Here is a 16,655-nt window from a genome sequence, read left to right as displayed (position 1 = left end):
AATAACATGCCTAAAGTAAATGCCCTTTAATGCACTTCAGAATCATTTCATCTTAAGTAGTTCTTCAAAGGCAGAAGGCTTCAGCAGGCTTCACCTCTGCAGAAAATTGAAGCACATGGTGAAAATGAAAGCAAGGCACTGCATGGTAGTGGTCACACCCGCTGTGTTTTTCCTCTGTGTTCACAAAGTGCAACTGCAAGGAAAAAAATAGCAGAAAAGGAATCAACCATCTCCAAATGGTTCTTACACTTTTTTACAGGGACTTGGTTTTCAAACATAGTGACCAGCCACTTCTTGGTCTATAGCCAGATATTTGAAATATTTCTATTACAGTCAGCAACAGCAATTGCGTTTAGCTTTGTCTCATGAATTTCTAGTGATTCCTTTACTGTTTATTTGCTGTAAACTATATCACAAGGAAATGATTCAAATTTACAAGATCCTAACGTACGCAGACCACTTCGGAAATTTATGTCATTTTGCACCCCAAATATTTGTAGGTAGGAGAAATCGCCGCAGCTCACTCATCACCTACATACAGCATACAGAAGAGGGAAAGGAAGGAAAAAGATAAGGATAAAATCACCGGTCTATGGTCCAATCAAATGCCAAACATTTTCAGACTTCCATATTGCCATCAGCTCTTCTTGTAACTTCTCAGGATAATGAGAGGAAAGATTTGAAGTACATGAAAAAAATGAACAAGAAAATCCCATGGTTAAGAGAATGTTCTTGGACATGGTGTGTCTTAAGCATGACATAGTTTTTCCATAAAGGTATGGCACAAAAGACAACAAGAACACATTCAAATGAATCTTTCCTTCTACCTCTCATGATCAAAACCTTTGAAATTGCAACCAAAATAAATCACATACACTTCATTTAACATGACTGTGTCGTAAAATTGACCCTACATGTTCTATGCTTACCACAGTCTGAAAGGTCAAAGGAGAGGATAGATTTCCTTTGACTTCTTGCTTAAATAGCATCTTATTTTTATTAGAAAAATATTATTTTTTTTCCATATCATGGCAGACAGCCCTATCCCAATACATCCTTACATAAACAGTGTCTGAAGAGCCAAAAAGCAAATTGCAACTTAAAATCTACAGGGAGAAGCTCAGATTAGCTTTCTTTCCATCTATCAGAGGAGAAGATTTGAAAGGCTGGAGCACTTCAAAATAGATGGGGAAGCAGCATCTTTGATTTTATTTAAATGGCGTAAAATCACTTGATTATTCAAAAATAATGAAGCATCGTTTGGTAAGACATTAACATTTTAAACATATTCCTGCACTATGGCAGTGATGGGGATGGTAAAATTCCCTTCATACTGCACAAAATGGCTTGACGGCTTCATGTATACTCAACCACAGGTGGGGGGTTCTTCTTAAATTGATGTCTATCATGTGATGCTTCATAAGCAAAGAACAGCAGGCCATGCTGCTTTATTCAACTGGGTTATGCTTTTACTCTTTCTTCCTGCATGTGAAAAGCATAACAGAGAGCTAGCAGAGCAGAAGTAAGATGTGTTTTGTTAGTTGTCTGAAGCCCTGGGGCCCGGAACCGGATAAGTCCTGATATTATACCCTGGATTGAGCAGAATAAATCCATTTTGTTTCCTACAAACATTTAGCCATTAAAAAAAATATGAGATAGAAAAACAGACTTTGCAGTCTGCATGCCTTCTTCTAAAGCTTGTATTGTGGAAATGTCAGAATCATTAGGTCATTGGCATATATTTTGCAAGCTAATGCTTCTACTTTAATTCTCACTGGGGACTGCATGTCTGCTTTTCAAATAAAACCCAGACTGAAGAAGGTGAAGAGAATTTAAAATGATGCTGGTAACACTCTGTGTTGGCTGATAACACTTCTAGGTATGAATAATTGGGAAATATAAGCCCAGTTTGACACAATCACAGCTTTTTAAGTACCTACTCTCATACCAATCCCCCCAGAAAAGTAGGTGGGTAGCATTAAAATTGTCTCATAAAGATTTGTGGCTCCCTTTAAATGCACACAGAGACATGTTACTGAATGAAATTTTAAAATAAATATAGCATGAGAAATAAATTTAATACATTAAATGATGCACGTATATGAGAAGTATGGAGGGTTATACTCCAAGTGGTTGAATTTACTTCTGAATCACCGGACAGATGCAGAAGAGGGAGTCACAGAAACATCAGACCCCTTCCAAAAATAGCTACTCTTCTCTCAAAATACCGATGGCTCATGAAATCTGGCACGTGTTCAAGTAAAACATTAACACTAATAGGCATAATAATGCAAGGAGCAACACTCAGCTCACAACTGGATAAAGAAGCTTTGAACTTGGCAGAAACTCTGCTGCCCGCATCCACGCTGCCCAAACCAGCTTTCCAGCCCTCCCTTGCAGACACACAAACCTTCTCCTGCCATAAAAGCGGACTCCTTGCAGAAGCTGTCCAACCTCATCTGAAGCTCCTGGAGGGATCTGGCACCCCCAGATTTCCATTCTGAGCTTGGGGCTCTCATGACCTTAAACATCTTCTCCAAATTCAGCCAAATTCACTGAGTGCTACCTGGTTTCTTACTGCAGCTGGCTGAAATCATATGAAAGCACAAGTTTAGTATGATTTTGATACTGCTTTATAAATCAATCCATGTTTCTTTGCAAATGAATTAGAGTCAGCAGACAAGCTAGTGAACTGAAACAGACCTTAGGACAAATGCAGTTTTTATTCCTAATTTCTAAACAAATCCTCAAACTAAACAAATCTCATGCAGTTTCTGTTTTCACTGTGACACCTTGCACAGCTCTAACTAGTTGCAGATTTTTGGGTCCATTTTTACATTTCTGATCCATGTTTAGTGGTTGTATCTCCATAAGAACCCTACAGGATATATCCTGACTGACTTTCACATGAACTCTATGTACTGTGACACACTAGCTTCAAGTTACATAGCTGCAATACAAAGGAAAATCATCTGTGAACACAGAAAGGTACCATTTCACTGGCATTCTTCAAGCTGTCCATTTCCCTTCTGAATACTTAAAACTCTCTATAGGACTGGTATGGTCCTCACTAATTATTTCACAAATAAAAACTCTTTCTAAAATTCTTTAAAGTCAAAATGTAAGACCTAAACAGATCACGGGAAATTCATAAACATGATACTGGAGCCATTAGAGCATAGATGTATTGTAACGCCTGAGCTGTACATTGGCATAGAAGGCTTTTCAAGTTTTGCTGATCTCTTTCTTCAACTTGTTCTCATTTGTTATTCTAATTAAAGTCAGTGTGGCTCTACAACCTATGTTGTATATTACAGATAAAATCACAAAAAATGTTGAGTTATTCCTTTGAATCTGTAAAAATGACAGTTGTATTGTTGTATAGAAATAAAATACAAGTTTACAGGCACTAAGTTGTCATCTGTGAGTGTCCTTCCTCCCCACTTTTTGCACTGCAAAAGCAGATGAAATTATTAGTAAATTAGAAAAATAAGTTTTACTCAGTTCTGTTTGTGATTCATTCTTTTCCTTTAGCTAATCAGTTTGAGCAGTCCAAAGCTTATTGGGAAAGGGCGAACTCCTAAAATATTGGAATAAAATAGTTTTCAAAATATGTGCACAAAAAAAACATTCAAAATATATACTATGCAATGTAAATAATCCTAGGCAGCAGTCTCTGACAAGGAGCAGAATATCATCTTACGTATCACCATCTTCAGTGAGCATGTGTGCACTATACAAAGATGATTCACAAGGAAAACTGAGGAAATCTGAATTAATTCATTTTCTTAGAAATATTGTGGAAGGCAAGTAAGCCTGGAAATATCTTCAAAAATAAAATATGTATTTTCACAATTGGCTTTGCATATAATTTTTTTCTCCAGTTATTAGCTCAGTGGTACATCTATTTTTTCCTCAACTGTTAAAGTTTGCCAAACATTAGCCTACTGTATTTTCCTTTCCAGATCATGCACAAGAGGAACTGGAACATGATTAAAAAGAAGGCCATGTTATTGTTCATGCAAGAATAGTGTGGGTGAGGGCAAAAGACGTCATGCTTCAAGAAGACTAGCCCTCTAAAAGGCATGGAGCATTTTGATTTTATCCTGTTTTTAGAGTTAGCTGGCTTAGTGAAGAGCCCCCTCCACCTCTGTATCTCATAAGCATCTTCTTTTCATCGGCTGTGAGCTTTTTTATTCTATACAAGACTTGCTATACTTTATTAGTTGCAATGCAATATCCTCACTAGAGTGATATTCATTCCTGAGCACTATCTGGTGCTGTAAACTGGGAGGTAGCCTCCAAAACCTGAGGAAAAGATAAAGGGGTAAGTGCAGGACTTGGAAAAGCTAATGCCAATCCCAGCACTGCTTCAATAAAGGTAACACACAACTGGGAAAGGTTCAAACAACATTCACCTCTTCACGTAGATGATGAGTAGGTCAAGAGAGGCTCTCCTCCCTGTCTACCCTGCCCAGGTGAGACCGCATCTGAAATATTGTGTCCAGTTCTGGGCCCCTCACTTCAAGAAGGACAGGGAACTGCCACAAAGATGATTAAGGGAGTGGAGCATCTCCCTTACGAGGAAAGGCTGAGGGAGCTGCATCTCTTTAGCTTGGAGGAGACTGAGAGGTGACGTCAATAATGTTTATAAATACGTAAAGAGTGTGTGTCAGGAGGATGGAGCCAGGTTCTTCACCTTGACATCTCATGACAGGACAAGAGGCAACAGGTGCAAGCTGGAATATAGGAGGTTCCACAAAAATATGAGAAAAAACTTCTTCACAGTGAGGGTAACAAAACACCGGAACAGGCTGCCCAGAGAGGTTGTGGGGTCTCCTTCTCTGGAGACATTCAAAACTCGCCTCGACACGTTCCTATGTGCCCTAATCTAGGTGTTCCTGCTCTGGCAAGGGGATTGGACTAGATGATCTTTCAAGGTCCTTTCCAATCCCTGACGTGTGATTCTGTGAGTAGCAGGAAGGCAAAAATTGCCATGATTTTGAATTGTACTGGGTCAGAAGCACGAGGCTTACTGACTGGATATGAGCAAACTAGTTCTCATTCTAGATTACAGAAACCACAGTGATACAGTTGTAGGAAAAATTAACTCATGAATCAAGAAGGTTGATTGGTCCTTGTCCCTGAGAAAGTTATGGAGAAAATCCTCCCATAAGACACTTGGGGCATGAGAAGGACAAGAAGCTGAATGGGAGCAGTCAGCATAGATTTACCAAGGGCAAAACATGCTCACTAACCTCATGTATTCTGTGGCAAGGGAAAGGCAGTGCATATTGTATATCTTGGCTCTAGCAAGGCCTTTGACTGTGTCAAAGCCCAGAATAAAAAGAAACAGATTGTGTATTCCCATACTGTGAGGTAAAGGAGAAGAAAATGGGTAGGACTCTTTTCAAAAGACAGCTACTAGCAGTAACTGAAATATCATGTTTTTAGAGGTTAGACTTTGATGCACTAGTTATTCTCATACTCAGAGAATGTATACAGGCTACTACTAGCTATTGGACTTACAGAAACGGATTTGAAGAAAAAACCTGTATATGTTGAAAACAAGTTGATAAAAGCTTTCTTTGATACCACTAGAGTGAACTCAAGCCGTTATGTGTGGATATGAACTCCATGTGAAAGTATAACAAAATCTTGAAGAAATAACATTTATAATTGTTTTCTTATAAAACATTTTCAGGAAAGGGATTAGTTACTCAAGGGGTGAAAATGCCTGATATTAGGTTGTTAAGAAAGTGAATACAGTAGGACAGAAGCCACTAAAATGTAGAAAATATGTCTTCAGATGTTTTTAATGGCATAGAAAAGCTATCAACAGAATATAAAATGAAGTTAACAGAACCCAATTTCCTTGTTATATATGTGCCAACACATACCTAAAAGTGTACTTAAACAATAACTTAAGGAAAAAATTAGACTCAAAAATTAGACTCAATCTAGCAGAGAATACGGATGCCCCTTTAGAATGGGTCTTTTCTCTGCCAGCTGCTGAAGAGGAAGGAAAAAGTCTTCCTACACCTAAATCCTAAGGAAAGACATTTCTTATCAAAAAATGATGTTTTTTTTGTTTTGTTTTTTTTTTGCCAAGCACCCATTACTCCCTCATCTCACCACAAGTACTTCATCTGGGTTGTAGAAAGGTACTTTAGAAAGAGAATTAATTTATGTGAAATTTTAACTTTCTCTGTTTGAATACAGGGTTCTACAGTAAATTTTAGGCTATACTCTGCACCCGTATCATTTCACAAAAGGATTTCTCAGCATGGGATGATATGGGCCCTGGAGGTGGTGGTACAGGTATAATAGAAAATTATCAGTATTTTTCTACTTACAAAGAAGGAATAATAGATTTGAATGAAAAAAAAATCCAATCTGGTTGCCATAACTACTGATCCAAGAACATTAATCTAAAAAAAAAAAAAGCATACGTAATCATAACAGGTAGCTTAAGGACAGTTAATGAAGAAGATGCCCTTCCTCTGATTATCTGATTGTAATTGCTATACAAAATTGTGCATTGAGCTCACTATGAAAGCCTTGTCAATTTTTTTCCAAAATGTGATTCACCAGAGACTGCAGTTAGTGCCACAGGAAATCTAGCTTTAGCTGGATGTCAGTGAATATAGACAGAAAAATGAAAAGGTTCCCGTGCTTATGTACATATGAAAAAAAGGTTTCTGTATGGAATGATAATACTTGCAGAAGCAGGCCGCAAACCATTTATGACAGCGGCAGAGAAAAGAGCTTCACAAACACAATTTTGATTGAAGAGGTAACTCTTTCAGTTGCAGTTAGATGATTTATAACTAGAACATAAACCTGGAAAAGACTTATTTTCAGCAGACATTCTGTCTGAGTCTTAAATAAAACAGAGATAGTACAAACACCAAAGTTTGATGTTGTTCACATAAATATGTTCAAGAAAATATTCTCAGTCTCAGACAGGATGCAGTCTGTCACTGCAAGAGACCATAATGCAAAGAATGAGACTTTGCAGATAGTAATACCAGTGATTAAGGCTGGCTGTCCTTCTAAACATAAGCCTACTCCTTTTAACAGCTTTGGAGGAGAAATGTATGTTGTAGATGGCACTTTACTCAAAGGTTCTATATTGATAGTGTGCAAAAAGATTAAATAGAAAACACAAAATAGAGTACGTGAAAGAGTATGCATACCAGGATTGGAGAATACTGGTTAGAAACACATGGAAATTGTCTAAGAATTAGTGCAGATATAAAGGGAAAAGAAACACACCACCATGACAACAAGTGTAGAAAGTACAAGTATTCAGAAACTGTGGGGGGGGAAGACATATATACATATATATATAAACTGTGACAGTAATTTTAAACAAGGTTAAGCCTAAAGCCCTCATCTGGCTTAGATAGGTTTTATGTTTTTAGATGAATAACTCTTTATGTTTCGGGTTTGGATTATTCCTGATTTCCAGAAATATCACCAGAAGATTACATAACTGTGAAAGACATGATGTGGCATATAAAATTTGTGTTTTCATATAAGAATTTATCTGCCTTGGAGAAATAAAAATGCTACTTTTGAAAAATTGATGAACTTTGAAAATCTTTATAAATAGATGGAAAATAATTGCAGCAAAAGCCATACCATGTCAATACATCATATGATTTAAAGTCTTTGTAGTCACAAAATAGCACACACAAGGTATCTGAAAGCAAATGCTGTTACAAAAATCACTTGTTCCTTGTAAAACAAGTTTTTTCATTTATCTGATATTACTAAGAAAGGCCATATGAACAGTGGCTACCCTAAACTTCCACAAAAGAAAGGAAAAACAAACACCTAGAGGCTCAAAGCTCCAAAACAGAGCACAGTAGAAAAGAAAATGAGGATCAACCAACTGTGGTGGAAAGAACTGTGAAGAAAACACTGTAGAGAGCCACAAGCAGAGGAGCACAAGCTCAGGCTATGCAAAAATTTACTGTACCGTCAATTATTCTTTTTCCCCTCCTTCATGGAGAGATGAAAGGGCAATGTCTCCTCAGAGAGGTCCAACACTGCTTTGTCTCCTTAGTTCACAGCTATTAATGTAAGCAGCTTGACTTTAATCAGGAATCCATCTCCCTTTCTTCCAAACTCTCTCCTTAAGCAGCTACTACCTTACACTGAAAATGCCAGCTGTTTTTTGTCACCACCTAAACGCACATGACAGGGCTCAAATAACATACAGTTCAGGTACACAACCAAGATGACATGAGAAGGGAAGAAAAAACAACCAAAGTTGACTATCAAGAGACCAGCACAGGGAAACAGACAAACTTACTCCTTGACTATGGTATTACAAATTTATTTCCCTTCCTATCCCTTCCAACTTCTTCTTTCAAGACAGTTTAATGATACAAGTCATTTCTGGGCAAAGTGAGTTTTGAAAAAAAAGAGGCTAAAACACAAGATTCAAAATGTATATACTAATTTGCCCCAAGGAAAATTGTCCCAAGACTACTGGATGCAGTCCACTCACAAAGTCTGCTGCCGTGCAGTTGTATCACTCAGCTAGAATTGATCAATGGTAGGAGCGCAACATCTCTGCGCTACATTTCTAGGTTTGCAAGCAGAGGCTTTTACAGCCATTTGGCTGGTCTTAACCCCTCCCTGGATCTCTGCCCCATTCTATGCATTTAGACCTCAGTGAAGGAAAATCATTTATAGATGTACTTACCTTTAAAGAGGTGATTAAAGCCTTCAGACATCAGCACCAAGCAAGCATATAATTACTTATGTCTAAAATAGAAATGAGATTTTTACATTTGAAGTGCATTCCTTAAAGAATTTCTTACAGGAGATTTTTTCATCATCCTGCCTGCCTATAAGGAGCACAAAAGATTTCTGTAAATAAATATAAGCAGAAACATTATCTTGGCAACTATGTTTAAGAAAGAAACTGTGCATTTTTATTTATTTGGAACATGACATATTTCAGCATACATTAATTTCTTCAAACATTAGTAGTGTCTGTGTGAAGAGATTTTCAAGATGTGTAGCCTACCTTTTGATTTTTCAAGTATATCATCTATGCTTCTACATTTGAACCAGCCACTAATAGACACTCAACCACAGTAAGCAAGAACGCTTCCTTCCCATTTTGTATGGCCCATTTGATGCTGTTTCTTGATCTTAAATTAGTTGTTGACTCATATCAAATGCAAATCAAACTCTTTCATAGTATGACTCACAGCTGCCCTTGGTTAAGGGAGTAAGAAGAGATGAGAAGGGAAACATTACATTTCTGGACAATACTGAGACTGAGAGCTGGTATGACTCACTTAAGAGGGCTGATAGGCACTTTCAAGTCAACAACTTATAAGATTAAGAAGCAACTTCAAACAGGACTTTCAAAGGGAGAAGAAAACAGGAGCTGTAACAAGCAACAGAGTAATGCACACAGCCACATCCTGAAGTCCTCACTGATGCAAGATTCCCATTGACATGAGTTTCATGGTTTGCCAGAACTGCTCTCAGAGTTCACAGTTTAGAACTGTTAGTTAGCTGAGAGCTTCAAACAGCTGGAAGTTCACTTAATATAGTTTTAAAGTAATGATGATTTTCGTCAATTTTTGTAAAAAGCAGTAATCAAGAGAGCTCAATATCATTCCTCCTGACCTCTCCCTCAAAAAAAAAAATTCCTCATCATTTGTATGACATTGCTGTGAAAAAAGTGGGCATACCTATAGTTACAAGGAAAAGGTTATGGGGGAGAGGGAGGGATTATATTTGCTGAAAATTAGATATGGAGTATAATATAAAAAGAAGCATTCAATCATTTTGGTGTTCAATCTAATTTTATATTATATGGGAAATTACCGTTGAATTAGAAAAATGCCCATCCCTACAGCAAAACATCACTCTGCTGAGGAGAAAGAAGCAGCAAAAATATATTAGAAGATCAGTCAGTCAGAAATGTACCACTTTTTCTGCTTACCATAGGCAGAAACAGCCACTTCTTCACAAATGTAAGTGAAGAAAACTTTTATTAATTTCACTAAAAATTGAGAGAGATTTTTGCTATTATTTTAAATATTACTTTTGTGTTGGGGTGTGATATTTAATCAAAGCTTGTTTTGCACGTTACTTTCCTACCTATCACATATATTATTGCACATGAGCTCCTCTTATATTTGGCTGTGCCAGATTTAATTGCAGAACCCGTATTGCTCTCTTTGGAGGACAAGGAATCAACGTCTTTTGTGTACAAGCAAGATTCTGTCTTAATCCTATAATAATTTTCTAATTCCTTTCATATTCTTGTCACTAGTGCTTAAGAAAAAAACTTGGCAAAAGAGCTTTAAAACAGAGTAAAGGTATTGCTCAACTAGTTTAAAAAGAGCAAGGAAGCAAAGAGAGTTACCTAATTTTATAGCAGCAGTGAAACAAATATTTTTACTTAGAAGAGGGTAGTGAACTTGGTTTTGAGTCTTTAAGAACATTTTAGATTAAAGAACAAACACGATTAGGATTACTTGGCAATTACGCTGGGGTAATCAGCCAATGATCCTGCACAGAGATATGGTACTTCTATCACTTCTGCCCAAAGGAAGCATTGTACTGAATGCCAGTGACCCAATGAGTGGCTGCTATCAGCAGACAGCCATCCATCAACCCTCCTCCTCTGAAATATCTGGGCAAAACCTTGGCCCCTCACCCCACCAGGCATTCATGTGGAGGGGGGCATCCATGGGGACTTGCTGCCCAGCCACAAGCTGGGGCTGTACCATCTCCTGGCTTCTCCTTCCTGCTCCTCCAGACGGTGCCAACCAACTGCACTAACCACGCATTCTGATATGACAGATTAAACACCAAGAATGAGGAAATCAAACAGCACACAAAATCCACAAGGCGAGCTCGCTGGACAAATATTTCCAATTAACTTTGCAGTTGGGCCAAGCTGAGTCTGAAGCTGGCTCTGTAATCAGAAACCTCTCAGTCAGCCGGGCGGGTTTCATGTGGTTGGGCTGTGCTGTGCTCAGTTTGGCAGCAGAGAAGCTAGTCCTGTGGAAAGGACATGGTGGGAGGATCATAAAACTGGTGTGTGTGCACTCTTTAAGGCAGGCACTCACTTATTTCAGTTGCTGTTTAAGCAGGCAAGTTAAGGGGATTCAGGTGCAAAGTCCCATGGGCACTTCTGGAAACCCAGGGACCGAGGAGCTATGCCACAGCAATGCCCTAGTTATTTGCAGTCCTGAAATGATGTTAGGCTGGGCTGAAGCAATTCTGGGAAAGCAAACCTGGGACACCGTTTTCATTCAGCATGGACAACACAGGCATGTAACTAGCTGCATGACATGTAACTAGTGCTTAAGACTTGCCTTTCAGAAGTATTCCTGAATGCAAGTCGAGCACATGCAGTGCTTAAACCAACATCAGATCCCTGTCTTGCCAGACCCTCAGTAACAGCAGCTTTAAAGTTTTGGCTAGCACTAAAACAGTTTCTGCAAAATGCACCATAGATAGCTTCTAATTTGAAAATATTGGTATGAATAACAATGTGTTTGATATGCATTCAAACAGTTATGCTCTTGGTTAAAAAAATTAAAGCCTCTAATAAATGTTTGAGAGAATCTATCTAGAGTGGGGACTGATATACATTTGTGGTGGCCTTTTTTGGCTGTTTAAATTTTAAACAGAAAATTAGATTGACTAGGTTTTCCATTTTAACTTTCTGGTTATCCTCTGATGCTAATTTGCTAATTACATGCAGGTAGTGTAATAGTCAAGTGATGAAAATTTATGGCACAGAATACATACAGTCTTCCATAGACCCAAGTGAGCAATGCTCTACCAGATTTACAAAGCAAAGCCACAAATTTAACAATGGATTCCTGCTTGCAAGGAACCAGCAGAAACAGGAACAACTCACATCACCCAGCAGCAGCACCTCTTGTGCACCTCAGATCAGACTCCAATGGAACTGATGTGTACTCATCATTCATTTAGGTCACCTTATGTACTGGGTTTTCAGCTTTAAAATCTTCCTTTTAAAACATGGATTCAAGTACCTTAACATGTACCTGGAAATGCTGTAGAAATAAACTCTCTGGCAATATTTATGGGTTTTGTTTCTTTGCTTATTTTTAAGTGTTTAGTCATATTTTACATATCAGTATTTTCTATTCCCTTAACAAAAATGAGGGAATACAAAGTTGCAGTAGCCCACAGTCCCACCTGCACATTCTGTACCTCTCTTTCTATCACGGCTGGGTTCATATTTCCTTAGGGCAGCTAATAGTCGTTGCAGCCTCCCTCCCTCCTCCAGCAGCAGCAGCACGTAGCTTTGGGCTGTGCATAGCCATCTGTCCGCAGCAGGGCTTTAGACATGCAGCTCTTGTGCTCTCCACATGAGCTGGCGACACCTCCTATGCATGGGCACTCTCAAGGACCCCAGTACCTCCCCTCTCACCTTCTGCGACCAGGTATGCAGATGCAGACTCCTTCTGCATGTTAAGCAGGGCTGCAAACAGCCCTGCACACACCAATTTGTTCAGTCCACCACGCGTAAGTGATTAACAGAGAAGAATATCAACTATCAACATCCCCTGATGTAGACTGTAATCCAGTCTAGATTTCAAATTCATCCATTGCACGTTCCAGTCCTGTCCTGCATTTGACTGCCCCAAGATGCTGTCTGTTAACTTGAGACCAGGATCCCATTGCCTTAGGCCAAAGACACGTGCACAGAAACAACAGTAAAAAGTAGCAAAGCTCCCAGGAGCTGGCAAGGGTCTAAATGAGCAGTGAGGAAGAGAAGTGGAAGGACAGATGGACAGCGAAGGCATGGAACAGTGCACTGAAATGCTGGAATGGCTTAGGAACAAAAGTCTCACTTACTTTCATCAGTGCTTTTGAAAACTGCATCCAGAATGACTTCTTCACGGTCACAGAAGGGAAGCCAGCAATGAAGCTGATACAGGAGCAGCAGTCCAGTACCCACAGAACCCCACAGCTCTCCGAAGAGAGTTGGAGGCAGGCTTCATACGCTACAGATTACCAACTCAGGAGAGTAGATCTGTCTCAGAAAAAAGTTAAATACTCCAGCAGTGCTGCTGAAAACAAACAATATGGCACTGGCACTAAGGCTAGCCTCAGCATCCAAACCACTGAAAGGAAAACCATGGCAGCAAGGATTGCTGAAGAAGTCAAAACCTCATGAACAGCTATGAGGGATGGGGAAAAGGATCTACAAATTCTGCAATCATCTGTACAAAGCTGCATGAAGATGTACAGCTAGCAAGGTCCTCATGGTGCAGTGAACAATACACACCTGGCCCACGGCTCAGTACAGGCTTAAGGGGAGAGAACTGCAGCTGGGAGAGAAAACAAATGTTAACTAAAAGAAATTAGAAAATGGAAGCAGGGCTGAAGGGGAGGGAACAAACCTCATGCAAGCGACAGCAGCTCCCAAATGCAAGGAGCAATCTTGAATTCTGTTGCTTTTTTTTCCTTCTCCTTCATGTGGGGATTTTTTTTTTTTCATTCTAATATAAGGTTACCAATTGCAAACCATATTCTTCAAGAGATGGCTATCCAATGGTAAATAATGATAAATAATGGTAAATAATGAAGTGGCAAAATCCTAATGCCTCAGACCCCTGCCCTGCCTAAGGGGTGGCCTGGGTCCCAAGTACTGAAGAACAAGCCCATGTGCTCAGTTCTAGCCTTCAGCAGTCAGCACAGTCTGTTGTGACCACGAAGGATCCCTCCAAGGAAGCATGCCAGGGAGCATATTGCAAACATGGCTGCTCCCTGTGCTCCTGCAAACATACCATAGTGCTGCGCTAGAGGGGAAAGGACATCCAAGACTCCCCACAACCTGCCCAGAAGCTTGCTTTATCTGCACTCTGTATTTCCTTGACACAGCTGTTCTTAGCACTCTCTCTCTAGATGACTGCTGTCTGCCAGCTGAGGCTCATACAGGTTTTTGCAATTTTCTCTAATATGACTTTGGTAATATTACCACATGCAATGCCAGAAATTTAAAAATTCTAGTGATGCAAGAGACTACAGAAGTGATGTCAAAGGTTGAGGCATTAAGCAGAGAATGATGCTGAATGACCAATACTGAGGCATTAAACAGGCTCTTAACCTAAGCACACCAAAAAACCTTATAAGGTTTTTAAACCCAAACACTAGATTAATTCCTCCACTTCTTACCCCTAAAAATATTCTAAGAAATATTCTCTCTAAAAGTGAGACAGAAGAGGATAAATAGATTAGAATAAACTATTTCCCCACCTGATTCCTATGCTTTTACAGGGTGCATATTCTTGGGACTTTCCACCATCCATGGTTCTGCTTACAGGGAGGCAAGACCTACCTGGCTTGCAGCAGTCTCAGCATATCTCAAAGTTCCTTGGTGTGCATTGTCCTGCTTCTTCTCTGAAGTCACCACTCCCTGCTGGTGAAGTCACCATCTCCTTGCCCTTTGGCTGGACCTTGAGACTTTGGCAGTTTTGATGTACCCAGTCTTCCAGCAGGTCCTGCCAGGCTCTGGAATCAGAAGCCACCTGTCTGTCCTTCCTCCATGAAATATGGCATTATTATGAGTAAAGAAGCAGAATACAAGCTGCTATCCTTGGGATTCCATAAGGGAGGTTAAGAAAATGAAGGAAGAAACCTACTAACTTGTTTTAAAAGATGACTAACAACACTTGGAAGAAGCACAGTCCAGAATAGTCAGAGTCCTCATTAAAAATCAAAGATTTAAAAAATTAAATATATATATGAAAAAATTATAAAAGTGATTAAAAATATGAGTATCTTTTAAAGAATAGATAAAAAGAACAATTTAACCAGTTTCCTAATTGAATAAATAGGTTTAAACATACCACCTTGCAAAGCTATGTGCTGCAAGACAATGTTGACTCAGAAGCTGCATTTTGTGGACCAAAGCTCACCTTGCTGATGACACACAGAACTAGGAATAGTGTTGGTGTTCACATGTCAGTGATATTAGAGAAAGGGAGAGGACAACAGAAGACGTGAACAAGGGGTTGTCCTGAGAAGACATGAGCAAGAGCTTTCAGAAATGTAGCAAGCAGAAAGGACAAACATGGGCCTCCTCTGGCAGTGTGGTGTGCATCTTCAGCAGGAGATTAGGGCTTACTGTGGCCTCTCCAAATGCACAGCCTTGCACCAAAGAATATTAATGACTTGCATCACTAGTTGTTATGAAAGGTTCAGTTAGACTTGACAACTGTTGCATTACAATGACTGTTGTTGTTTAACCTGGCAGGTGGCTGAGCACTGTACAGTCATTCACTCACTCCCCAAACTTCCCAGCAGGGTGGGGGAGAGAACAGGAAAAACAAAACAAAGTAGAACTCGTGGGTTTAGGTAAAACTATCTGCTAAGATAGAGAAAAGGAAAAGGATAATAGTTATGAATATACATAAATATATGAAAGTATATAGCAAGTGATGCACAAGGAATTGCTCACCACCCCCTGACTGATGCCTAGCTAGCCTCCTGAGCAATGGAAGAGCACGAGATGAACTCCCAGTCCTTTCAAAACTTCTTGCGCATAATATCATATCGTACTGAATGGCCCTTTGGCCAGTTTAAGTCAGCTGGACTAATTCTGTTCCCTCCCATCTCCTTCAGCCCTTCACTGCATATGGCCTTGGCTCTGTACAACACTGCTTAGCAGCAACTATAAACATTGGTGTGTTATCAGCATTGTTTTTCTCCTAGAAACAAGACATAGCATAATACCAGATGCTCTGAAGAAAACAATTCTGTCCCAGCTGAAACTAAGACACATCCAGAACAATAATGTTCTTCTGTAAATTAATCTGTTAAAAATATACTCTGAGCTGGTAATTATATTTATTAAGTTTCCTACTATTTTAGTTAGGTCTGTTGCCTTTTGTTTGTGATGGCATTGTTCAACAGAAAACTTTAAATAACGGCAAGAATGCTTCACTTCAAAAATCCAATCCTGCAATTTGGTTTTGCTTCACGGATATGAACTCTCAGGAACAGATTCTAAGGGACAGATCTTGAATCTTGTTGTGGGAAAGACGGGTTACTTTTCCTGAGAGATGTTTTAGAGCTGAGAGAAAGTGCATTTGTTGAGTGAGAAGCATACAGTTGTCAGGGAGAATAATTCAAAATGAGGGAGCATTTTAAAATCCTTTCTTCGTTCAGCACTGGCAGTAAAAGTCTCACTTGAAATACTGCAAGGAAATACAGCTAGCCTGCACAGGAGAGCTGTGGCTGAGCAGGAAACTAGATGCAGTAATTAACAGACAGATTTTAACTCTGTGGCACGAAACACAGTGCAGCACATGGTGCTTTCTATGTAAGAACGAGGACATACTTTCTAGTAATGCAAAGGACTTCAGTGACAGTTAATCACTCAGCAGCATGTCCCAGCAAGGATTCCCTGAACCTCTCTTGTTGGGGTGATGCTGGGCCCTCTGTATGTTATTGGGTCCACATTAGGAGATCACATTTTGCAAAACTGGTGCCGAATGGACAAGCTAAAAGAATTCAACCTCACTGCTGATGCAAACAGTGGTCTAAAGTAGCTACAGTGGAAGTATGAGGAATAGGATACCGAGCTTGCTGGTCATTCAACCATACGGGTATGCTGAAAGATT

General features: G+C 39.4%; 1 long non-coding RNA gene across 1 annotated transcript; it reads right to left on the bottom strand.

Moving 5' to 3' along the window:
• Positions 14–14,562, bottom strand: LOC110397176. Its single transcript, XR_002437590.1, has 3 exons — positions 12,883–14,562; positions 8,720–8,781; positions 14–2,587 (listed from the first exon to the last, which is right to left on the bottom strand). It is a non-coding gene; the product is annotated as an uncharacterized LOC110397176 (long non-coding RNA).

This window comes from Numida meleagris, chromosome 1 (genome assembly GCF_002078875.1).
Source record: "Numida meleagris isolate 19003 breed g44 Domestic line chromosome 1, NumMel1.0, whole genome shotgun sequence".
Taxonomy (NCBI): Eukaryota; Metazoa; Chordata; class Aves; order Galliformes; family Numididae; genus Numida; species Numida meleagris.
This window is presented reverse-complemented; position numbering and strand designations above follow the sequence as displayed.